A 27,117-nucleotide genomic window follows, 5' to 3' on the forward strand; every position below is an offset into this window, starting at 1 on the left:
GCTGGTGATTAATCTGGGGAATGTTGCTCCTCGTAAAAACAAACAAGCAAAAAATTGAAGTGTGGTTCTAAAGTCATGAGCCTGACCATCTTGTGTAATGAATTCCATCTGACAACATTTCCGAAAGAAGAATTTCCTGACTCCTTCTCATGATTTCTTTTGAATTTTAAACTGTGTGACTCTATTAGATAATGAAAAATTAAGGTTAAAATGAAATGAGCACATTTTTTTGGATTACATATAGATGGATCACACACACACGCACATACACACAAGACTTTCTTCATATTATTGCAGGAGGAAACACACTTTTGAATGCAAAAAGTCATGCATATTTTATTTTGTTTTGTTTTATTTTATTTATTTTTGTACTGCTCTTGTTACTTTCTTGTCCTTGCAGTGGATTAGCTCGCATCCTCCCATATCTGCTTGCATATGTTACCTTTCACTCAATGGGAAATTGCTCCCACATTCATGAGGCATGAGCACTTTGGGACATAGTGTAGGTCAGAAGTCATTTTCCATCCCTTTCATTGCGTCCTCCTGATTGGAGTTAATTGAGGCAAATAACAGTGCCACGGGACTTACAGTAAGTCAGCGAGTCCAGAGATTTTTGTTCTCCCCTCCCAAGCAGCTCATCTATCAGCCGTCACCGTCCTGTGTGGGCGACAATGCTGCATGCAGGGCCTGCACCTGCCCCTCACTCACACCCTCTACCCTCAGTGCCTCGCGGTCACCGGGCTTCTGTTAGTTCTGTAGGTTCCCTCCCGGCCCTTCCCGATTTCCCACAGACCCCTCCTGATAATCGGAGCCTGCGGCTTCTTTGCAGATGGGAGTGCCTGCTGTCATCTCCCGTGCCGCGAGGACAGCCCTGCCTGATGATCGGCACTTTGCCACTTGTTGGGAATATCGGGAAAAAGCCATCAGGTGTTGACACGGACTTTAGGGACCCGGGGTCCCCTCCAGCCTGACACCTGAGTACCATGCACAGATGCTGTGTACTTCTGCATTGATATCGCCGGATGTAGTACTTTCAACCTCAACTGAGTCTTGTTATTTTACTTTTTTGGGAAATACAATATTAATACAATTTGTCACTATTCTCTAAGGGATGCTTATTATGCTGGGATTCTAGTATGTTTTACCAATTTAGTTGTTTTAATGGCCTGCAAGTGTCTTGATTTTAAAACCTTATTTGCCAGGTCTTTTGAGAGCTGGCTATAACCTGAGATTATTCTCATAATGGACTGCTTATATAATGTACTTCTTAAAAGCCAAGTGGTACTTATCACCTCGTTTTGCATATTGAGTGACATTTTTAGCTTGGTATTAATAATCCCACATTATAATAAAAATAATAATAGCAAGGATTTGAAAATCCATTACAAATCTCCTTAAACCCAGGTGAACTCATTAACTCTTAGATGAAAAAAAAAATGGAATTAAAAAAACAAAGACTTGATTTTATTCTGCCTGATACGACGACTTTGAGGAAGAACTAGAAGTCGAAGTGCATTCTCTTGGGTCAACTCCAGGGTTAGATTTGCTAGACTCAGCAGCTAAAACAGTCCGAGATTTAAAAATGGAAGCAAAGCAAGAAGCACGTCCATCAGTTAGAAGTCAGACTGATGAGGCTGAAGGAAAGGCGGAGCTTCCTACCTCTGCCGTCCTGAGGGACGTGGAAGGAGGGAGACAAGAAAGTGGGTTAGGTGAACCCCTAAGTTACAAACAAAACATGCCAACAAGCTAGCATTTTCTAACAATTGGAGCCCTGTTGAGACACGTTTCCTGTCCTGGTTTGCCTTTGAAATGTTGCCATCTCCGTCAGCAAGGGCTCTATGGGTGTGAATTCAGTGACCTGCGGGATCTGGGGACATCTCCCAGGCACACACTTTACTCGGTGTAATGGGCTGAATTGTGTCAAATTCTTAGGTTGAAGTCCTAATCCCACTACCTGAGAGTGTGCCTTTATTCGGAGGTAGGGTCTTTTCAAGGGAACTAAGTTAAAAGGTGCCATCAGTGTGATCCCTAATCCAATCTGAGTGGTGTCCTTATTAAGAAGGGGGAACACAAAGAGGAAGAGGGCCCTGTGGAGGTGAAGTCTGACCTGGGGGTGAGGTAAAGAGTGCCAGAGGTTGCCAAGAAACCACCAGAAAATGGAAAGAGGCAGGGACCAGATCCTCCCTCAGAGCCTCAGTAGGAACTAGCCCTGGGTCTCAGACTTCTGGGCTCCAGAACTGCAAGACAACACATTTCTGTTGTTTCTGCCACCCAGTGTGTGGGTCTTTGTTCAGGGGGCCCCAGCAAACTAACTCACTGGGCAGACACAGAACCAGAGTCATATCTGAGAAAATCCCATCCCATCAAGAGCTTACAGCAAGCTGAGTGAGCGGTCCCCATGAAACACTTAGCAACAACAGGAGGCAAATCATGGTGTGAAGGCCACGGGAGCAATTCACAAAGTACATGCTGTTAGAATTCAGATGACAGGAGAGAAGCAGAGACTGACACCTCCAAGGAGTACCACGCTGTAGTGTGTACGAGCAAGGCAATGGTGTGCACAGTCCAGAGCAAGGAAGCAGAGCCCATGGTTTTGGAGATGAACACCGGGGACAAAAACCAAGGCCCCACCTCTGTGTTGGCAAACCCCATCATGTGTCCTCACCGGGAAGGGGAAAAGACCCAAGCGGGGTAAAAAGTACCCACACGTAGGCAAGGTGCTTTCATGTGGAGGAGGTCATTTATCACACTCAAACTTTCCAGGAGGATGTGTATTTATTCTACATTATATCCTAATTTAAACATCCACAGAAAAGCAAAAATGCAAAATTTTATTTTGTTATTTCCACGTGACTCTGTAATGAGTGTAAAAATGTAAAAGTACCAAGCAGGAAATACCCAGGGGAACATCCTTACTGCATGCAGATGACTTTATCATTTATAATCATGAAAAGAAAATGAAATCATGAAAGAAAAGTAGATTTTATTCATAAAGATGAGAACACTTACTGGCATTTGTAGAGCTTATTTAAATTCAAATACATCTTCAATATTCGATCACAAGTCATGTGAAAAAAATTATTTAATAATTGACTTGGGTTTTCTTTAAATATAGCTTTGACCTGCTTTTCAGAGCTTTTTTTTTTTAAAGATTTTATTTATTTATTTGACAGAGAGAGACACAGCGAGAGAGGGAACACAAGCAGGGGGAGTGGGAGAGGGAGAAGCAGGCTTCCCGCTGAGCAGGGAGCCCAACGCGGGGCTTGATCGCAGGACCCTGGGATCATGACCTGAGCCGAAGGCAGACGCTTAACTGACTGAGCCACCCAGGCGCCCCCAGAGCTTTTTCTATCAGCCAACTTTCTATCAATGGGAATAACCGCTTGCCATATTGGCTATGACCGATTACAGTCCACGCCATCCTTCCAAAAGCTCATTCAAATCTACTTTTACTGCACAGAATACAACAGCACTAGAGTTTTATTTTCCTCTAAGGAAATTCCCAATATGTAAGTCTAAATATCAAAGGTAGTGATACCAGACCGTAGGGTAAGACCACAATGGAAATGTGACTCATCCTGAAACTTCAGAACTTGCAACAGGCCACAAAAGTAATTAGTTACCCCTAATGCTTGGCAAGATTTCTGCTTAGATATTCTGTAATTGTGAAACACACTGCCAATAATTCGCTCTTCTTTAAACTTCTTGTTTGCTGTGACCGCTGGACCCCCGAGATGGCATTCTGCGGCAAGGACCACACTTGCATGACTATCTTCTACATCTCTGTCTGCTTCAGGAAGAAAAGAGGAGTTTCCTCTAGGTCAGGTGTGCTGATTAAGGATATCCATTTTATACCATCACTTACTGAGTTAAAAGTTAAAAGCAAGTAATTCTGTTGTGATCGCAGTAATTAAAAATATAGACAGAAAGGTTGATGTCACATTTTAAAATGGGCATCGGAGTAACTGGATGGAGATCCGATAAAATAAGAATCTGCTTAATTTGCAGGTAGATCCTCAAACTAATGAAACCAACATATAACTGTAGGAGATATCCTGTACAACAGCAAATGATTACCCGTTCAGAACTGGTTTTCCCCAATGTGTGATTCAACATTTTGGCAATAACCACTCAGTCCATCAATATTTGTCTTGTTTTAGTAGGAGTATTTGCAATTCAGTAGGAATAGGTATCTTGATACAAATTAAAGAGGAACACTGTTTCTCATGATAAGCACCATACTCCTATTCACCTTTGTCTCAGAAATACATGACAAATTTTATTTCATTCCCCCCCAGTTTTATTGAAGTGTAATTGACAGATAAAAGTATGTATTTTTTAAAAAGATTTTATTTATTTATTTGACAGAGAGACACAGCCAGAGAAGGAACACAAGCAGGGGGAGTGGGAGAGGGAGAAGCATGCTCCCACAGAGCAGGGAGCCCGGTTCGGGGCTTGATCCCAGGACCCTGGGATCATGACCTGAGCCGAAGGCAGACGCTTAACGACTGAGCCACCCAGGTGCCCCAAAAAGTATGTATGTTTATATGATTTCACTCACATGTGGAATTTAAGAAACAAAACAAATGAACAAAGAAAAAGAAACAAAAACAGACTCTTCTCTCTAGAGAACACACTGCTGGTCACCAGAGGGGATGTGGGGGTCGGTAGGGGGGGAAGTAGGTGATGAGGATTAAGAGGACACTTATCTTGATGAGCACTGAGTAATGTACAGAATTGTTGAATCACTATATTGTACACCTGAACATAAGATAATGCTGTATGTTAATGATACTGGAATGAAACTTTTTTAAAAAGCAGGAAAAATGACAAAAAAAGTTGTGTATATTTAAGATGTACACCATGATGGTTTGACATATGTATACATTGAAGAATGATTGCCACAATCATTAATTAATTAACTAATGATTAATTAACTGAATAAGGTATCCATCACCTCACATAGTTACTGTGTGTGTGTGTTGTGTGGTAAGAACACTTAAAATTGACCCTCTTGGCAAATTTCAAGCATACAAACCAGTATTATTAACTGTAGCCACCATGCTGTACATCAGATCCCCAGAATTCATTCATCTTGTAACTGAACGTTTGTACCCTTTGAACATGTCCCCGTTTCCCCACATCAGCCCCTAATAGCCACCCCTCCACTCTCTGCTTCTGGGACTTTGACATTTTTAGACTCCACATATAAGTGAGATCAGACAATATCCATCTTCTTGTGTCTGGCTTATTTCACTTAGCATACTGTCCTCCAGGTTCATCCATGTTGTGGCAGAATTTCGGTTTTTATAGCTGAAATAGTATTCTATTGCATGTAAATGCCGTATTTTCTTTATCTATTCATCCATTGGTGAAAACTTAGGTTGCTCCCATGGCCTTAGCTATTATGAATGATGCCCCATCAAACATGGGTATGCATAAACTCTTCAGAGATAGTGGTTTAATTTCCTTTGCATGTATATCCAGAAGTGGGATAGCTGGATCATACAATAGTTCTGTTTTTAATTTTTTAAGGAACTTCCATAGTGTTTTCCATAGTGTCTGTACCAATCTACATTTTCACCAGCAGAGGATTCCTTTTTTTCCACATCCTCCCCAACAGTTATTTCATGTCTTTTTGATAATAGTCTCTCCAACAGGTGTTAGGTGATCTCTCATTGCAGTTTTGATTTGCATTTCCCTGATGATTGGTGACGCTGAGCACATTTTCATTTACCTATTGACCATTGGTAAGTCTTTTTTGGGAAAAAAAAATGTCTATTCCGGTCCCTTGACTACTTTTTAATGGGGTTATTTAGTTAGTTAGTTAGTTAGTTAGTTAGCTCTAACTCAATAGCTTATAACTCAATAAGAGTTCTTTATCTGCTTTGAATATTAATGCCCTCTCACACATATAATTTGCAAATATTTTCTTGCGTTCTATAGGTTGTCTTTTCATTCTGTTGAAGAAACCTTTTAGTGTGATGTAGTCCCACTTTGTTTTTGCTTTTGGTGCCTGTCTTTTTGGTGTCATGTCATCGGATATTTTAGACACTGAGGACATGCGACCCTTGGCTGTTCTGGAGCTCCGTCAAGAAACTCAAGGCTCTCCTCCATGAACAGCAACAATGGGAACAATTGCAAATCATAGTGCAAATCATGTTTTGATATTCATCTTGGAAGTGTTTTCACCTCATGGTCATTTATATAGGAATATCTTATCCGAAAAAGCAAGCAGCAGCCTTACCAGTAATTGGGAAATCGCCTTTAAATCCAGCCACTTTCTGGAGCACCTGGGTGGCTCAGTCGGTTAAGTGTCTGCCTTCGGCTCAGGTCATGATCTCAGGGTCCTGGGATGGAGCCCTGCATCGGGCTCCCTGCTCAGTGGGGAGCCTGCTTCTCCCTTTCCCTCTGCCACTTCCCTTGCTTGTGCAGTCTTTCTCTCTCTCAAATAAATAAATAAAATCTTTAAAAAAATAAATCCAGCCACTTTCTTTTCTTGTAATTCTGTGAAACAAACTTACTGTGAATTGGGTGACATAATCAGTCTCAGTTCATATAAATGCTAAGCGACAGTTGCAGTTCTAATTTTAACACTCTAAGCAGAGGTTTCTAAACACTTTGGGGTGACACACCCATCAGTAAAAAGTTTTCAATCATAAATATCCAAAGTCACTAATTTTTTAATTTGTAAGTTATAGATGTGGAAGTCTTCTAATATATTTGGAGCATTAAAAAAGATACACAGAAACATCAAGTGAAACTGTGAATCAGACAAGCATATATGCAAGTGGAGGTTCTAACAGATGTCCTTGTACTATGATTCATCACTTCCTGCAGGCTTTGGGGCACGTGCACCCCGCTTTTGAGACCCCTGAGCTAATCGGAGACCTGGGGGCTTCAGTGAGGTCCTCATGGGGAAAATGAAGTGGTCCTTCCCCTCTTTATGACCCCGCCTGAGTGAGTAGGCTTCGGAAGTAAAGCCACACTGGGTAACAGTAACTTTTAAATGTTCATTAGTATGATTCATTGTAATGTTTATTACTTTGAAATCACAAAGGATGAATTATTTTCTTCTAGGTAGAGCACAGCTACAAGAAGATGTCCGCCATAATCACAAAGGGGAAGTAACGGATTTTGTATTAGGGCACGTAAATGAGATCACCGACACATGAACACGCATAAACCTCCTATGTTGGGAGAAGATGGGGCCCAGGGTTTATTGATTACCTACCATGTGGCAAGCATGATTCCAGACAGCTCATGTATGTGGAAAGAAATAAGGCCGTATAGCTCTTACCTAAAATGTTTGGTACGTAGCAGCTTCTATTATGGCCTTTCTCATGGAATCATCAAAACTATCAAGACAATTAGGCATCGGTATCCTTATTGTGTATAAGTGGGTCACCTCTGGATAAGAGGTGTTTAAGAACTTAGCCATGGTCACACCCAGGAAAAGGCAGAGAGGCCTTTCTGATTCCATAGCTCCTCTCCCGGGGCTTTTGTCTTTGTTTTCTTCAGTTCTGTCACTGTTTACCTATGACGGGCCTCGCCAACTGGTTTTGCCATATCACACGGACAGTGATGGTGGATGTTGTTCCGGGGACCAGACCCACAGAGCAGTGCATGCATCCTTTGTTGTTCTGGTGGAACAGCCACAGGGTGGGCATTATAATTACATCCAAACATCCAAAGCATGCTTTAAAATGAATGACCTTTATTCCCCTGTTTTTGGTGTGTGGGCAGCAATGGGCTTATGATGATTACATTTGAAGATCCTCTAGGAGAATGGATTTCTTTCAGTGTTTAGTTGTCTGTCATCTGTATTAGTTATCTATCGGTGTACACAATCACTCCTAAAACATACTCAAATATACCGACTAACGTTTTTCTAGGCAGAGTTGTCTCTCTTTACCAGGTGGTCCATATACTGTGTACATACACACTACTTTATGACTTCTCCCACTTATCATACGAACAAGACCTTTTCTGCGTTATGAAAGAAACTTGAACAATGTAATATAGAATGAGCATGTAATTTTCCAATAAGTGGTTGTACCAGTTTAACCAACAATTGCTCTTTGGTGGTGGTTCCCATGTGTTTTAACCATAAAAAACAAAGCAAGGATAATATATTATTATGGATCAAATCGTGTCCCTTCAAAATTCCTATATTGAAGTTGTAACCAACAGTGTGTCTGTCTTTGGAGTAAGCAAGTAAGTCAGGTTTCCGTGAGGGCATAGAGTGGTGCCCTGATAGGACGGGAGGGGACAGCGGATAGCTCCCTCCCCGCCCTCAGTGAGAAGGCTATGGGCAGGCCAAGAGAGCTCTACGCAGTCACCTGACCTGTGATCTGCCGGCACCTTGATCTGGGACCTCCAGCCTCCAGAGCTGTGAGGAATGCATGTCTGTTGTTTATAAACCTCCTGTCTGTGGTCTGTTGTTACTATAGCCTGAGCTCACTAACGTCATACCTTTGTGCATAAGGCCCTCAGTGCTTCTCCCACCCTGCGTCTGCTCCTGTTTGTGCTTCAGTATCCCATCAGACCTCACTGAAGAGCAGGAGTTCAAAGATAAAATAATTAAGAACTCAGGATGGCAACGGCAGAGCCTGAAATAGGCGGGGGTCCTCCCGAGCGTCCGCCCCCTGTACCTTCACAGGCTCTCGCCCACAGACCCGGCGCTGACTCTCGGCAGCTCATGGGGGTTCCTGCACCAACACGGGGGCCTTGCTCACTATTATTTGTCCCCACCATGCAGTGCTCTTGGCACCTGGTAGATACGCTATAGATGTCTGATGTTGTTAACTATGTTGTCCCAGGGAACGGACTCTTGGCTCTATTTTAAAGAGCTTCTTGGACTAAAACCACTTTTTTAGTGGTTGTTCTATGATTCTATATTGAGAAGTAACCAGAGAATCACAGAAGTCTGAAGCTGGAAGGAATTTTCTGTCTGGTGGTTTTCAAGCTTATTTTTGTTTGATATTTTCTGTGAGCCACGGAGACGGTCCTTCGAGGCGCAGTTTGAAGGAGGCAGTTTGTAGGTGATGCAGAGAGCCCCCCAGCCCTCCCTTTCCCTGAAACATAATTTGAAAACCAATGATCTGGTCCAAAGTGCTTATCTAAAACCTTTATTTATTTGCTGCCCTCTTAGGGATCTTCAAAAATGACAATTCCAAATTAAAACAAGCAAAAAAAACATTATCGTAGGGTTTTAAAAACATGGCAGGATACGTAGTAGGTGTTTGCACATGACATATTCATCTGCCCAAATCTCAAGAATTGGAAACTAACCGTGTGGGCGTGAGCGTGACCTTGGGCTCCAGGAGGATGGTTATATTCGACACCATCTGACCTCTCAGTGGCAACAGTGGGAAGCACACAGGTAAGGACAGTGCAGGGATACCTGGTGGTCTCAGTGAACAAGGACTGTGCCTTCTACCTGCATTCATGGGTTCATGGCTCCGCCCCAACTTCCTTCCCTCTCTCCAAGATGCTCCCCTTACTTTATGGGGCTCCTGTTATCACCATCACTTGCCTGTTAAATGAGATCAGGTCAGTTTCCGCATGTTCACGACCCAGCAAACTTGCCAAATCACTACCAGGGAGTTGGCATCGTGGGGCATTCTGTTCTTTTTCAGGTGATATATTGTCGTGCAATATCCCATTGCTTTTATAACTTTATGGATCCATTCATGCCACAGTGTGTGAGCACTTCCTGGGCGTGTTGTGGTCTACTCGATATCAGGAGAGTTGAAAAGGTGAGTGACACACGGTCACAACCTTCCATTAGGACGGGAGGTAGCCTGGGACTCAATCATAAAGGAAGGAAAAAAATGTGTATTCCAACAATGGTTTCAAACAGTCATAGCATTAAAAAAAACCTGATTTTCTCTTAATAGCCAAATTAAAAAAAAAAATTGAGGGAGTTAAATATTATGTACAGGGCCTTAAAAAGCATTATTTTAGGACCTCAGAATGCAATAAGTTAAACATATGCTTTCTGCATTTTTTTTCCATTCTAACATTTTTAGGAAAAGTCATTTGGCTTCTAAAATGTTACCAAAGTAAAGTTGAGTCAAACACAGGTTTCAGTGCATTTTATCATTAAGTATAAATAGGTTACAAAAATATATATAAAAAAAAAATACCCATAGGTTACGATTTGCACAGTTAATGAGGAAAAAGGAACTAACAGAAGATTATAGAAACCACAATCAAGGTTTTGAAAACTTAGCTTAAAAGTCCTACCAGGAGATAAAAAATATGTAAGTATGCTTGTTTTACCAAAAAAAAAAAAAAAAAGAATTCCTCGTCCCTCCACCTCCTCACTCTCTATTCTTCTTAGAATTTGTATGTTAAGTTTACATGGTTCCCTTTCCAGTATGTTTATTTACAACACTGTCACTGTTTCCATAGTTATGCAGAATGTCTGTTTCCATAGCAACACTCTAGGTTTCCTAAACAAATAGTATCACAGTGTTAATCTTGTTTCAGTGTTATTGTACTATGTTATTAGATACAAAATTCAAAAAATAATTTAAGCAGGGTTTGAAACTAGGTGGGTTGGTTTTATTGCCTGGTGCTTTTGATATTAAATTTCAATTTCATATTAAAACACACATCCATTTGAAAAATAGTGGGGATTTTGCATAGTAAACATGATACCAATTTTATTCGCTAGTTATAAAACACTGTAATTTAATAAGAGGGTGTTCCGATACATGAGCAATATCCAGGGAGAGGTTTACCATCTTCAGATTAAAGTGACGGTTTTTCAGTTGGCCTGGGTGATTTAGCTTCCCCAAATCTCTGAAGTCATTTATAACCTACCCGCAGCAATATTTCCCTTTGCCATTTTTGCATTTTAAGTAATTTCTATGCGTTTTGCCTTTTATTTTGTAGCCCTGGAGGAACAGCTGCAAAATAGACTTCAAGGGAATTTTACTACTTCCTTTTTCTCCGATTGAAAAAAAGAGAGAGACAAGCGAGTAGGTTTTTGTGCTTTCTGTCTTTACATTTGCCTACCGTTACCCTTCATTTCTTCTCTTGGGAGCAGATCTTTTGGACTCTTTGCAGAAATGGGACTACGCCTTTGCTCCAGCTCCCGAGGCTCCCATGAGCACTGAAGGAGAAGATCGCCAATGTGGGGCTAGTTCTTTTACTTAACAGAAGTGAGAGGTGCTCTACTGACAATTTTCCAGTCAGACGTTTGAAGTGGGCTGCCGGGCCCTGCAGGTCTGGGTCTTGGCGCCCTGCACTCTGCCCCACTTAACCAGGCACTTCCGAGGCCTGCCTCTCACTTTCTGTTTGATTCTGTCATCCTTTAAGAACATATTTAAATGACTTTCCCTTCCTGATGTTCGCATGAAAAGGAATCGATATGGCGGGGGCATATAATAATTTATAAATGGGAAATAGTTTGCTCTGCTTTGAGGAGTCCGTGATGAGCCGAAGTTGATGTCACAGTTTGGACCCGCTGCGCCCTGGGGTGTCAGTCTGGGACAGTCAGGCCTCTGAGTGAGTGGATCCCAGCTCAAGTGTCTCCTCGCTGCCAGATTTGCGGTCCCTGTTACCGGGCTTCTCTGAGCCCCTACCTTCCTCATCTGTAAAATTGGGAAAATACCACCCACTCCACAGCGCTGTGGGGAGATTAGCATGGTAACACTTGCTAAGCGTAAACTTGTTACACGTTACTCATTTTCCCTTCTTCCTTTTGATAATTTGAAGTGTGGGGTCAGAGAGAGCCTGAAGCAGGGGAGGTAGCTGTGGGGGCTCAGCACTGGCCATGGGGCTTCGTCAGCCTTTCCCCACTGCCATCCTGTCTCTGGTCTATCTGCAGCAGGTAGCTTTAGGTTTTCTGCTCAGCGGAGGTAAACATTCAGACTTGCCAGAGCGTGCCTCCTCAGTGTGCGTGCCCGGTGAGCAGCAGATCTGCGGTAAGGGAACCCCCAGAGAAGGGGTCCTTCCGGCCCTCCATCCCTGCAGCAAACCTTACCCCAGCGTCCCTTGGCCTCCAGGCACAGCAGGGCATCTGGGGACCTTGCAGAAATGCAGATTTGGGTTCAGCAGGTCTGGGTGGGGCCCGAGTTTCTGCATGGCTGACAGGTTTCAGGTGACACCCAACTGGCTGGTCCAGGGACCTCACTTTGAATGAGAAGGATCTAAACTCCCCACATTGGAGCTTTTCTCAAATTTGTTAAGACCCTAGTTAGGGGCCAGTTCCCATACCATTGGGTCCTCAAACTACTTTGGCCTGGGTCTATTTGGGGTTCTTATTCTAGGACAGGATCCAAATCATCTATTTTCTCTGAACGTCTTCTTGTAAGACGGAGAGGCTGGGCTGCCTGGAATCTCCTGGGTCCTTTTCAGTGAACAAATGTGGCACCCTTCTGTTTTGCAGAAGTGAAACAAACCCGGGAAGACGCAAAATTGCATCAATTCAAACTGTCATCAACCAAATTTTGTTCAGCGGATTTGAATCTCCTATGAGCCTAAGGATCAACACGATTCAGTTCTATCAGGAAAAATACATAACATTTATCAGAATTGGTTATCAGAAATCATTTAATACCCTGATCAGGGATTTACTTATGAATGAGTTTAGAAGCTGACTGTTTTATGTAACCATCAAAAATTACAATATAATTATTGTTTCAAAATTCTCTGAGAAAGTGTGTTCTCATTTCTTTTTGTTATGCTGACAGTGTAACATATCCAGTGAAGTTTTCTTAGACAATATTATGTTTGGTTTCTGTTCTCTTGTATGTCAGAACCCTGTTGGCATTTTACTTATTATATGTTAATAGCACAGTTTCTTGAAAAGGAACCTTTTAATGGCATTTCACTCTTCTCTGAGATTATATTTTAAAAGGAAATTGTATCTGAAAGATCTAAAAAAAATCCACCAGGGCTTTCTAGGGGATTTTGTCACTCGCGTTTTCCTTGCTTATGATCTCATTGTCGAGGACTGTATGAGCTTCTAAGAACCAGTGGATTATGGTTTCTAATAAATATATGCAAACAGAATTATTTTCACTTTTATTCATATGCTAAATATATTCACCCAACTGACATTGACCTCATAATAAATCATGACGAATCTGTTTGCCCTTCTCCAAAATAACAATACAAGTGTAACAAAATCAATTCCCTTTGGGAAAGAAGGCAGCCGCTTTCCCACAGTGGCTTGCCTGCCCCGGAAAATACCCTGTCAGTGAAAAATCACATAAACATATAAAAAATGTGCATGAAAACAGTCTCATACCCACACCATGAGGAGCATAAGAGCTCATGACAATTAAGCACTTACTACCTGGCACATGCCAAGGGTTCAATGAATATTACGTACTGCTATTATTCCTGGCTCTTATCTCACTATTCATAATCTCATTTCATTGTTTATAACAAGCAGGACGACAACAGAACACACTGTCCCCAACTCTCTATGCCTGTGTTAAGATAGAATGTTTTACACATGTATATACATAATCTTTTTCTTCGAAGGAGGGTCCTTTCATAGATGATGATTTCAGATAATTGAGGGGAAATCCTGACAGTACAGTAGAAGGAAATAATGCAAATATTCTCTAAAAGCCTATAATTACTATAATTTGAATGTCCAATTCAAACAGATTACCCTTCTTAGGGTGGTCTGATCATAGACTGGCATATGGAAGATTAGGGTACATAAAGAAACTTTTTCTTTTTTTTTAAATATTTTATTTATTTATTTGAGAAAGAGAGAGCAGAGCGAGAGAGAGAGAGAGAGAGAGCATCAGTGGGGGGCAGGGACAGAGGGAGAGGGAGAAGCAGGCTCCCTGCTCAGGGCTCAATCCCAGGACCAACTGAGCCACCCAGGCACCCCAAGAAATTTTTTCAAATAAAAGAGCAGAGTATCTCAATGGAGAAAAACAAAATCTATGCCCATAACATACACATACAAATGAGTGTATATACTTCTATGTGAAAGGCATGTATATTTTTCCTCTAAGCGTATTGATTAAAAATCAATTGTATCCAGTTGTATGATTGCTTTTGTTACATGGTACTATCACAGAAGTACTGTTTTCCAGAACAAAGAAGAAGGAAAACTTAGGAAGAAGTTGGAAGTGAAGCCAAGCCACCATTCCAAATCACCAAAACCAAACATTCCGTTGGATGGATGGTTTTCACTTAGGGAGGTTATTAAGCCATTCTCTTCTGCTTGTTCTGGGTAATCATGAAGGGGCACTCACAAAGAAATTCTCCATTATTTTGTGGGGATTTTCCATAGTTTATTTATGCAAGGTAATGCTCAGAGTGTTTTCCCTATATAAATACATCATGAAAATTATCAGGAGAATGCACAGCAGCATTGGAAGGAGAAGCTGGGGAGACTCATTGGAACATCCAATGTTCCAGCTGGAGACATCCCAGGAACATGATTAAGGACACTAACTCAGCTGTCAGATGCCCGGGTTTGAATCCAGGCTCAACACTTCCTGAGCTGTTTGATTAGGAGAAAGTTCCCTCGATTCTTTGTGCCTCAGATTATTTACTCATCTTTGTAATCGGGATATAATAGTACCTATTCCAAAAGGCTATTGTAGGAATAAGCATAACAGTGTACATTAAGTGATTAGTGCCGTGCCTTATACACAGTAATCAATACATGTTAGTGATTATTGGAAAATGAATCATGTTTCCTATAACTGCCATTGAGACCATTAGTCATTTACAAAAGTTTAATGAGCTGCTTCTTATTTTGCCAAAGCTGATTATAAACTTACTACAGTTTGATCCTGTAATGTTGGCAAACATTTAGCCAGCCTGAAGCTTCTAAGTCACGTGAGGATCTCAAATTCTAGAAAGAACGGAGTCATCCGTCAGGTACTCTTCGTTCAGAAAGGGTTGTGAAGATCAGGAATTTTAAGATAAAGTCCAAGACAGCTTGGACGTTAAATAATTTTTAAACTCTGGGTTTCACTCTATCAACAGAATTCCAGCAGTAACCATTCAACCAATGGTTTTAGCCACGTTGGCTGCCATAAAACACCACAGATCAGGTGGTCTGAACAACAAATTTGTTTTCTCATAGTTCTGGAGGCGGGAAGTCCGAGATCAGAGCACGGGCAGATTCGGGGTCTGGTTCACAGTCGGCTGTCTTCTGTGCCCTCACCTGGCCTTTCTTCCATGTGTGCTCAGAGAGCATGAGTGTGGCTCTATGTTCCTCTTCGTGGACTGGGGCCCTGCCCATATAACCTCATTTAAATTTGCTTCCATAAAGAGCCTATCTCCAAATGCGAGCATACTGCAGGTCGGGGCTTCACCAAAGTCATTTTGGGGAGACACAAACGCTCGGTCCCTGGCACCAATCCGTAGGGCTGTTTCTTCTGTAGACAGCTTATAAATCTAGAATAACGTGACAGCATTTCCGTCTAGCGCTCCTCCTCGGGTCCCACCTTCCTGTCCTCCGTCCTTCCGTGTCCCCACCCGGACCTTTTCCCGGTCTGTGGTCCTGCTGTGTGGCAGGTGGAGACTGTGGGGATGCCCTCAGGACTTCTGTCTGTTCTTCTGATAACTTTTAACATCAAACATCTGTATTTTTATTCGAAGTCTTATAGATTGTTTGCTCTTCAGTCACATTTTGCTTGTGTGAGTCTTCGCGATGGTTGACAGCCCTGAGGCTCCCCTCCCTCAGTGCTCCCTGTGCTTTCTTGGTCGGTTTTGATGACCCCTGTCATTGTCTTTCTCCTGGAGAGGGAACCCCGGTCTGAGGAGCAGCATTTAGGTTTGGCGTTAGCCTTTGTCTAACGAGGATTACCACAGAGCCTCCTTGAGGTCGTTAGCCAAGAAGTGCCAAGCCCTGGGGACACTAGTCCAAAGGAAGCTGACTAGGAGACAGGCTTGTGAAGAGATGAGCAGCACCTAGTAGGGGGTGAGTGAGGCAGGGCAGGCAGGGGAGAGGTGACCCACAATGCAGTTACTGCACTGGGGGGGGCGGGGGAGCTCAGCGGATCCCACGAGTTGCTCTGAAACAGGCACGGCACCTCAGAGATGTTTCCAGACAAACTACGGGTGCACCACTTTGTGGCCCGCATGGGCCCGTCATTGGATCCTGGCTGCTCCCAGGGGCTGGTGTATCTGGAGCCTCTTGGCTCTCACTAGCGGAGGGCCATTCCAGGAGGGCCAGCCTGGGGCTGGGGGTGGTGCTGAGGGGGCAGCCGGGCAGTGCGGCCGGCATCCACTCAATGGGAATTTGACTGGTCAGTTAGGAACATTCTGCTGTGGATTTTATTGGTCAGTCCATTTTTTGGCCATGTACTTCATGAAGCTGTTGGTTAAGGACAATTTTGAGATAAAATTTTGTGCATGAAGCCTGGGACCCCACTTCTCAAACAATGGCTTTTCTGAATGGTAATCATAGTTTTTAAGGTATCTTTAAAGGATCCACTCGGAGGCAGATGGCATTCCAATTATTTGGACAGCGAGTATGCACCATGAAGGGCTGGCACCATGATAAGATGGCCAACGGGGCAATTGAGAGGGAAAACCACAGAACTGAGGTCCCCGTAGGGAGCTGTCGCACCCCCAGGGCCAAGGGAATGAAGGGAAGAGCTCCGAGTCGGGGCTCCTGGAGCCCGGACCCAGGTCTCCAGAAGGGTGTCTGTGGGACTGGGGCTGGTGTCATGGTTCCAAAGGCTGGGAGACTCCACGCTGGGCCCAGAGGCTGCTCGAGAAGCATCATTGTTGGTACCATAGCTGTAGGGACAGAAGTCACAAGAAGCCCAGAGGCAGCCCACAGGAAGCCTGGGAGTCGGGGGTCTCATTCTTCTCCAAGCCTGCGAGCTCCGGCGAGTGCCTCTCTGGCCAGGCCTGCCCAGGCTGCGGCGTGCCGGTCAACTCGGCATCACAGAGCCGGGCAGGAGTGGAGCTGAGATGCTCGGCTGATGTCCACTTAGATTGTGAACATTTTCATGGGGAGCAATGTCAACACACACACTGATTCGTTTTCCCTTAATAAAAATCATAAGGACCAGTCACTGCTCCCACTTTGAATCCTGCAGCTGCTTTCTGACAAAATGCCTGGTGGTCTATGAGATGTCCCTGATGTTAAACAAGAAATAGAATAAGTCTTTCCACATGAATGGCAGTTTATTAACACTGTTTTGGCTGAGGGGTGTAACACTGGTCTGGGGTTTGGAAGGATTGACAAGGGGTTTAGCTTTGAGGATGCAAAAGATGGTTTTAGATGGATTTTCTTCAATTCACAGTAAGTCTTTGATTTTCTAAGGTGATTGTCTTGCAAAGGAATCCCTGATATTCTTTAATAAAAATGGCTGCAATGTTGGAATGTGGTTCTAATATACATGCAAATCAGGGAAAGATCAGAGACTATGTAACGTGGGGAAAGTCCAAATAATTGGGTTCACGAGGAGCAGAGAAGGAAGAACCAGATATAGAATGGAACAAGGGAGCGGGGAAGGAAGCTAACAGGAGCGTCCTGCCGCGAGGCTGGGGGCTTGGCCGGTGACCAGGAGGTGGCTGATTGACGGCCACCTGCAGGGACTGACTCCTTTCCGGGCTCAGGAGGACTGCTTGGGATTGTCACCCCTCATCAGGGGCAGAGCCTGAAGACCCTGTGCCTATACCTGCCCAAGCGCAGGACCGCCAGGTTAGGCTACCTGGAAGCCCCGCCCCTCCTGCGGTAGGACCGCGTCCTGCACAGAGTTTGGCAGCGACCAGGAGACCAGGAACCTCAGCCGTCTGCCTTCTTTGCAATTCCTTGCGGAAAAGGGTCTTAGACTCTTTTCGTTTTTCTTGAAATACCTACTGATTTTTTTTTTTCTGTCATATTTATCTTTATGTACCTTGGTACAGGCGTTTTCCAAAAATTAGTGTTGCTTTTGTTTTTCAGAGATTTCAGTGACCCGAGATTCCTTTCTCTTTAGTGATGAGGACAGTGCCTGGAACTGCCTGCCCTCAGGAGACACAGGGGTCCCCTTTGTAATTGCTTGGAAATGAGGAACTTCCAGAGACCCAGAAGAAGAATTTGACCTTGGGGTGTGAATGGTTAATGGGAGCTTGTTGCAGAGGAGGTCCTGTTTGGGTTGACTGGTGGGTAAAGCCCACCCTGATCCTGAAGTAACTTGCCGGGGAGGTTCTTGACTGCAGGCCCTTTCTGACCACACACAGAGATACCCAACCAGCTCTACAGAAGGCATTTTCTAACTTTCCAAGGGATTTCTCCCTGTCGCATGGTTCACAGAGGATTTTCCCCCATCTCTCTCTCTATCTCTCTCTGGGTTTTTCCGATTACTAATTGTATAATGATTTCTGGTCCTCTCTTTAAGCCTCAACTTTCAGATGAGCAGCGGAGGGTACAGATAAATAGGTCGGTTATTAGTGACGTCACAGGGAACTCTGAGCTGCAATGAACTGTGCACGGCGTTTGAAAGGCAAGATAGAAAGCAATGTGACTAAAGATGTAAACAGGGTCACCTCATTTTAATAACAAAGTCCAGCAACAGATGAGGAATCAGAACAAAGTTCCTCCTTGAGTACATAATTGGGGAATGAAATGACTCATTTTTACTAGTTAATGTACAATGAACTGTATGGGGCCGGAGGGGACTCAGCCCCCTTCTGCTTATCTGTAAATTCCAGGGTGCCTTCCTTTATTATGGGGGCAATCCAGTCCTCAAAACTACCTGGGGGAACCAGACAATCAGCGAAACACCTCACATTATTTGCTGGGGAGCCATTATGGCCAGACAATTGTCCCATCCTCCAAGGGGATTGCTGCTTCCCATCTTATTTTGTCCATTGTCTCAAATTTCCAGACATTTCCTGAGACTCCTGTGAACTCAAGGCAGGTGGGTCAAGTAATAAATTAAAACAAATCCATCCTTCCCAGGAAGGAGAATTTCCTGGCAAATCTGAGCTTCACATGTCCCTGTCTGAGGTCCGTATTGTCATGGAAGTTCTGGGATTGGGTTGGACGAATCTCCAAGGCCTGGGGTTGCCCCAGATGCATACCTGTCTCCTCAAACACTTGGAAATGTCCCCAGCCCTCCCCATTCTGTTCCCAGTGCTACTGATTCACTTATTTATCAAATGGATGACACATGCATCTGCTAGTCACTAAGGATCCAGCCATATTTTTATTCAATCCTCCCGGAATTAACCAAGTAAGCAGCTACTTAACGACAGTCAGAGAGCCAGGCAGAGTGCATATGTCCCTGTGGGCAAGGTCATGGGTGGCCTGCTTTGCAGGCTCTGTGCTTATCATTGTGCTTGGCACATTGATTGCTCTATAAATATGTGTGACTTAAGTAAGTGAGCAAATTGGAGCAACAAGATAGGGAGCTGTTTTCCAGGGAACTTATCTCCCAGCATAGTTCTCTGCTTTGAGACCAAAGGTGCTAAGACACTCTCAATGTACACTATGACATTGATGAACCCAGCAGCACAGTGGTCAGCGAGTTTATGGGTGGACAAAGGGATGGAAAAATATGCATATACTGTGAATGTATATCTGCAATCTGAAATACTGAATTTCTTTTGGTAAGAGGAAAAAATATCATAATTCCTTTTTTATTGCTGGATCCATAGCTGATCTCACTGAAGCTATGTAAGAAAATTCTTGGTTTACTAGTATTGTCAATCGAATCAGTTTTTTTTTAATTTTAAGTTTTTATTTAAATTCCAGTTCATTAACATACAGTGTTTATATTAGTTTCAGGTGTACAATATAGTGATTCAACACTTCCATACATCACCCCATGCTCATCACAAGTGCTCTCCTTAATTGCCATCACCCATTTCCCCCGTCCTCCCACGCCCACCCTCTGGTGACCATCAGTGTGTTCTCTGTAGTTAAGAATCTGTTTCTTGGTTTGTGTTTCTCATTTTTTTTTCCTTTGCTTGTTTGTTTTGCTTTTTAAATTCCACATATGAGTGAAAAAATATGGTATTTGTCTTTCTCTGACTGAATTACTTCACTTAGCATAATACTTTCTAGCTCCATCCATGTTATTGCAAATGGCAAGATTTCAATCTTTTTTATAGCCCAATAATATTTCATTGTATATGTACACCACCTCTTCTTTATCCATTCGTCAATAGTTGGACACTTGGGCTGCTTCCATATCTTGGCTATTATAAATAATGTTGCTATAAACATAGGAGTGCATGTATCCTTTTGAATTAGTGTTCTTGTATTCTTTGGGTAAATACCCAGTAGTGTGATTGCTGGATCATGAGGTAGTTCTATTTTTAACTTTTTAAGGAACCTCCATACTGTTTTCCAGAGTGGTTGCACCAGTTTGCATTCCCATCAACAGTGCACAAGGTTTCCCTTTTCTCCAGATCCTCACCAACACCTGCTGTTTCTTGTGTTGTTGGTTTTAGCCATTCTGACAGGTGTGAGGTGGTATTTCATTGCAGTTTTGATTTGCATTTCCCTGATGATCAGTGATGCTGAGCATCTTTTCATGTGTCTGTTAGCCATCTGGATGTCTTTGGAAAAATATCTGTTCAGGTCCTCTGCCCATTTTTAATGTTATGTTTAGTTTTCTTTTGTGTTGAGTTGTATAAGTTCTTTATATGTTAACCCCTTATTGGATATGTCATATGCAAATAACTTCTTCCAATCAGTAGGTTGTCTTTTCATTTTGTTGATTGTTTCCTTCACTGTGCAGAAGCTTTTTATTTTGATGTAGTCCCAATAGTTCATTTTTGCTTTTGTTTCCCTTGCCTCAGGAGACATAGCTAGAAAGAGGTTGCTATGGCCAATGCCAGAGAAGTCACTGCCTGTGTTCTCTTCTAGGATTTTGATGGTTTCAGATCTCACATTTAAGTCTTTAATCCATTTGAATTCATTTTTGTGTATGGTGAAAGAGAGTGATTTGGTTTCATTCTTCAGCATGTGGCTGTCCAGTTTTCCCCACACTGTTTGTTGAAGAGACTGTCTTTTTCCCATTGCATATTCTTTCCTGCTTTGGTGAAGATTAATTGACCATATAATTGTGGGTTTATTTCTGGGTTTTCTATTCTGTTCTATTGATCTATGTGTCCATTTTTATGCCCAAACAGTCCAACATTGTTTTGATCACTACAGCTTTGTAATATAACTTGAAGTCCAGAACTGTGATATTTTCAGCTTTTCTTTTCTTTTTCAAGATTGTTTTGGGTATTTGAGGTCTTTTGTGGTTCCATACATATTTTAGGATTGTTTGTTCTAGTTCTCTGAAAAATGCTGTTGGTATTTTGATAGGGATTGTATTAAATGTGTAGATTGCTTTGGGTACTGTGGACATTTTAACAATATTGTTCTTCCAATCCATGAGCATGGAATACCTTTCCATTTGTGTGTGTGTGTGTGTGTGTGTGTGTCCTCTTCAATTTCATCAGTGTTTTATAGTTTTATAGTTTTCAGAGTACAGGTCTTTCACTTCTTTGATTAGGTTTATTTCTAGGTATCTTATTATTTTGGGTGCGGTTGTAAATGGATTGTTTTTTTAATTTCTCTTTGTGCTGCTTCATTATCAGTGTGTAGACATGCAACGGATTTCTGTACGTTGATTTTGTATCCTGTGAGTTTACTGATTGAATCGGTTATTTTGGACCAACCAAAATGTATATATTTTTTTTATCATGAAACAAAAATACCAATAAGTGTATAACTAATAAAAAGTCCGGACTAATAGCTTCTAATTGCTTGTTAGTCCCCCTGCCCCCCAACATATACAACCTAGTTCTATGTCCAATTTTAAATTAAAACAGGTTGATAAATTCAATTTTCTATAATGTTAGTCAGCTGTAGATGCCTAAGTTGTTTGGGACCTATTGGCTTGAGAAATTAAGATTCTCATGCAGTGAACAAACTAATGAGAATTTCTTTCCAAGATCAAAACTAGTCTTTGTTTCCAGGAGGCTGCCTTTATTTATTTATTTTTTTTTAAATGGTGGTGCTTGTTTTTGTACATATTGTTCCTTTTGTGTGTTATCTAAGATGTCATAAAAATACTTCTATAAAAGCTACAGGACTGAGTTGAATTTCAGGCTTCACGTTTCTCTAGTAGTCTGTGTTCTAAAGGGTGCGGTGCTGTTTCCTGCACTCAGCTGATCGACTTGGGACAAGCTTTTACCACCAAGCCACCTTGTCCCTGGCCATCCATCATGTGCACCCTGTTTGTAATCAAGGGCTCTCTGGCCGGAGGGGGATGTTTTGGTTTCGTCTCCAGCATGTTGGCCTCAGGAATGTTCAGCATGAGGGGGAAAAAATGAAAAGGTCAGTTTCACATGAGGCCAGATGATCTCAGTGGTCATTTCCCACAAATGACCTGGCCATGACATCAACTTTCACTTTTCTTATGACTGCCTTCTTTGAGAGCGTCCACATTCCACATTAGCAAATTAACAATTTCAATGAATTTTGACATCAATCAGGTATCTGCTCAACCTCCAACCCCTCCACTTTCTGCCTCTTGTCTTCTCACTTCAGACGGTGCTATTGGCAAGCAGACCTAATGGCACGTGTGTTTCCTGGGCTCCCATTTTGATCTATGTGGTATTTTTTGGAGCGAAATATGAGCCAACTTTAAAAAAATGGGAAGATTCTGTAACACCTTTAGATTTCCATCCTCTCCTCCAAAATGAGGGAAATCCAGCAAGACTAGATGCAAATTTCCCTGACGCAACCCTGCCTTCATTAAGGGATATCTGCCCCCATTTCCCCAAGGTCTCTAGCACACCCTAGAGCTGCACCTGCTGAGACCAAGTGCTTCTTTCCAGTTGTTCCTGTGTTTTTGTGTCTGTGTTTCTTACTCCCAGCCCACGTTTCTTCTTATGTGGCTTTCTTGGTCCATGGAGGCATTTTTATTTGCAACTTCTACTCTTCATAGCATTTTATTCATCAAATCTTAGCTTTGGGAGTTTTGGTAGATATAATCCTATTAAGTGGCAAATAGTATTTTATTAATAGCATTGATTTCCCTTAACCCTGTCACAGTTAAATATGATTCCTTCCCTTGTCTTCTCCTAGCAGCAAGCTGGGATTGTTGGCATTGCCTTTCACACCTGACAGAGGAACTCGTTGCTAGAAGTCATTATGTCCATGTCAGGCCGATGATATTTACATGGGACTTTGCATTTTACAATGGATTTTTTTTCCCCAGGTATGAACTTATTGCAATCTCAGGGCAACTCTGAGTGAAAGGAGGATTTATCATCTCTAGTTTATAGATGGGAAACTCATGGGGGTGAGAAACTTGCCCCAGGCCACATGGTTAGTAACTGATAGAGCCCAAATGCAGTCCAGGGCTCCTGGCTTCCAATCTCCCTCTCCATTAAAGATGCTGCCTCCTTGGTAAGTTATGGGCTTTACAGTTTGAAATCTCTTCCATTATTGTCAATTCCAATAAACATGTGGGCAGATCTGTCCTGCCCACTGGAATTTTCCAGCTGAATGTCTTTAAAGACAATGACTGAATATTTGAAGACAAGGCAGGGAGAGAAATCACTAGTGAGTGGTTTCTGGGTTTGGAGACGATTATGATTTTCTTTTTTTTTTTCTTTTTTAAAGATTTTATTTATTTTCTTGACAGAGAGAGACATAGCGAGAGCAGGAACACAAGCAGGGGGAGTGGGAGAGGGAGAAGCAGGCTTCCTGCAGAGCAGGGAGCCCGATGTGGGACTCGATCCCAGGACCCTGGGATCATGACCTGAGCCGAAGGCAGACACTTAACGACTGAGCCACCCAGGTGCCCCGATTATGATTTTCAAAGGACTGACTGGATTTTTATATAACCTCTACCATATTTGTTCCACTGTCTTCAGTGTGCTGTCCTGTGAATCATTCTTCGATGGTGTGAGATAAAGTTTACTTGCCAGTTTTCAGGTTTGGAATGAAAAATACAAGTTGTCATTCAAGCGTCTTTGTCTGGTAAGCTCTAGACTGGGTTGCTAACAGGTAGTGAAAACAAGCTGATCCATTGTCACTGCTTTCTTCAGCCCACGTGAAGTGCTGATGAGGAATTAGTTGCTGGAGTGCGAGTCCCTGCGTGGATTTACTTGACACCTGTTTGGTTGTCCCAGGCCTCTACATCTGCATAAAGGTTTCAGGTTTCCAGGGAGGCGGTTCCTCTTCATGTGCTCTCAACGGCCTGTCTCTCGCTGTGCTCCAGAGTTCCATCAGGGACCCCAGGAGAACTCCTAGAACTGCCCTCCAGCACCACCTCCCTCGAGGGACACTCTGCTGGAGCAGGTATGAACTGCTAAACCCTTCTAGCAACGTCTAGGCCCTCGCATTTCCAGAATGGCCCAGTGGCTTCCTCATGGATCTTTCCTGCCAAGCTCCTCCGCTCTGCTGTGTTATTTCTCAATTCCATGGGCAAAGACATTTCCCCTTCCTTCTGACATTTCAGAAATGCCATTTGATATGTTAACTGACATTGTCATTTTTGCTAAAGCAGTTTGCAAAAGGTATGCTTCTTTTCAGTTCCTGCTTTCTCCAGGGATTATCACTTACCCATTGGAGGGTTTTCTCTTCTCACATGGAGACTGCTGCCTGTAACACAACATAAATAAGAATAATGATGCTTTCAGGTTTTTAAAAGGATTTCTGTAGAATAGAATACATACACGTATTGATGAGTTTTCAAATATTTAAAATATATAGTTTGCAAAATTCATTTATAACAAGGGTGGGGGAAAACATGATTCGTGTGATTCCCTTGCTAATTTGTGCCCTAATTCATTTTTGGATGATGGTTTTGGGTAGAATCATAAAAATGGAGTAGCTTAATCAGTACTTGCATATTTCTTCCTGCCAACTGAATTGATACCAACCAATTATCCTACATAAGAGAACAAGTCATCCATTTGAACTACCTTTTTTGATGCCTATCTTAGTATTTCAAAGAGAAATAACATTCTTTTACGACTTCGTTCTTGCCTGAAACAAGGATTCACCCAATCTGATGGTGCATTCTGGCAGTGGAGTGTTTCCACCTCAGAAATCAGCATGTTAGGGTTGCTTGTCCCACTCCTTTGCACAGGCCAAGCCCATCCTGCAGCGCCCACCAGCTGGCTTTCTGTTGAGATATTGCTGTACCTAAAATTAAAAATTTGTAAGGAATTACTGTGAAAACATGGGGAAGAGTTGGTTGTAAGTCATATTTACTGATTTTCAGATCTGGACTAAAGGTGAAGTGATTCACTTATAGGGTCTTTAAAAAAAAATCTTATTTATTTATTTATTTATTTATTTATTTATTTATTTATTCCTCATCTTGAGTGTGCTCTTTAACCCCCATCACCTATTTCCCCCACCACCCCACCCACCTCCTCTCTGGTGACCATCACTGTGTTCTCTGTAGTTAAGAATCTGTTTCTTGGTTTGTGTCTCTCTCTGTTTTTTCCTTTTTCATTTGTTTTGTTTCTTAAATTCCACATATGGTATTTACAGTGAAATCACATGGTATTTGCCTTTCTCTGACTGATTTATTTTACGTAGCATAATACTCTCTAGCTCCATTTATACCATTGCAATGACAAGATTTTGTTCTTTTATATGGCTGAGTAATATTCCATTGTATATATACCACATTTTCTTTATCCATTCATCAGTTGATGGACACTTGGACTGCTTCCATAATTTGGTTATTGTTGATAATGCTGCTATAAACATAAGGGTACACATATCCCTTCTAATTAGTGTTTTCATTTTCTTTGGGTAGGTACCCAGTAGTGTGATTGCCAGATCATAGGGTAGTTCTATTTTTAACTTCTTGAGGAAACTCCATACTGTTTTCCAGAGTGGTTACACCAGTTTGCATTCTCACCAACAGTGCAAAGTGTTCCCCTTTCTCCAGATCCTCACCAACACCTGTTGTTTCTTGTGTTGTTGGTTTTAGCCATTCTGACAAGTGTGAGGTGATATTTCATTGCAGTTTTGATTTGCATTTCCCTGATGATCAGTGATGTTGAGCATCTTTTCATGTGTCTGGTGTCCATCTGTATATCCTCTTTAGAGAAATGTCTGTTCATGTCTTCTGCCCATTTTTTAATGACATTATTTATTGTTTGGGTGTTGAGTTGTATAAGTTCTTTATATATCTTGGATACTATTCTTTATCAGATATGTCATTTGCAAATATCTTCTCCCATTCGGAAAGTTGTCTTTTAGTTTCATTGACTGTTTCCTTCACTGTGCAGAAGCTTTTTATTTTTGCATAGACCCAATAGTTATTTTTGCTTTTGTTTCGCTTGCCTCAGGAGACATAGCTAGAAAGAGGTTGCTATGGCCAATGCCAGAGAAGTCACTGCCTGTGTTCTCTTCTAGGATTTTGATGGTTTCAGATCTCACATTTAAGTCTTTAATCCATTTGAATTCATTTTTGTGTATGGTGAAAGAGAGTGATCTGGTTTCATTCTTTTGCATGTGGCTGTCCAGTTTTCCCCACACTGTTCGTTGAAGCGACTGTCTTTTTCCCATTGCATATTCTTTCCTGCTTTGGTGAAGATTAATTGACCATATAATTGTGGGTTTATTTCTGGGTTTTCTATTCTGTTCTATTGATCTATGTGTCCATTTTTATGCCCAAACAGTCCAACACTGTTTTGATCACTACAGCTTTGTAATATAACTTGAAGTCCAGAACTGTGATGTTTTCAGCTTTTCTTTTCTTTTTCAAGATTGTTTTGGGTATTTGAAGTCTTTTGTGGTTCCATACAAATTTTAGGATTATTGGTTCTAGTTCTACTTTCAGGAACTTTTTACAAGTGTAGTAAATTCGAGAAAAAAATAGTAGAAAAATTTGTAAAAAAAAAAAAAAAGGTTTGTTGACTTTTGTTCACTATTGAAATGACATTTAGGAACAGAAGTTTTTGTTTGTTTGGTTGGTTTTAGATTTTATTTATTTATTTGAGAGAGACAGAGAGAGAGCATGAGCAGAGAGAGGGAGAAGCAGACTCCCCACCAAGCAGGGAACCTGATGCAGGACCTGATCCCAGGACCCTGAGATCATGACCTGAGCTGAAGGCAGATGCTCAACTGACTGAGCTTCCCAGGCACTTCCTGAACAGAAATTTCTAAAAGGGAAATATAAATTACATAATTTGTTGCTACCA

At 42.1% G+C, this 27,117-nt stretch overlaps 1 long non-coding RNA gene across 1 annotated transcript; it reads left to right on the plus strand.

Moving 5' to 3' along the window:
• Positions 1-9,309: 9,309 nt before the first annotated feature.
• On the plus strand, positions 9,310-11,016 carry LOC144382088 (uncharacterized). Its single transcript, XR_013448490.1, has 3 exons — positions 9,310-9,385; positions 9,642-9,761; positions 10,906-11,016. It is a non-coding gene; the product is annotated as an uncharacterized LOC144382088 (long non-coding RNA).
• Positions 11,017-27,117: the final 16,101 nt, after the last annotated feature.

Source organism: Halichoerus grypus, chromosome 6, assembly GCF_964656455.1.
Source record: "Halichoerus grypus chromosome 6, mHalGry1.hap1.1, whole genome shotgun sequence".
Taxonomy (NCBI): Eukaryota; Metazoa; Chordata; class Mammalia; order Carnivora; family Phocidae; genus Halichoerus; species Halichoerus grypus.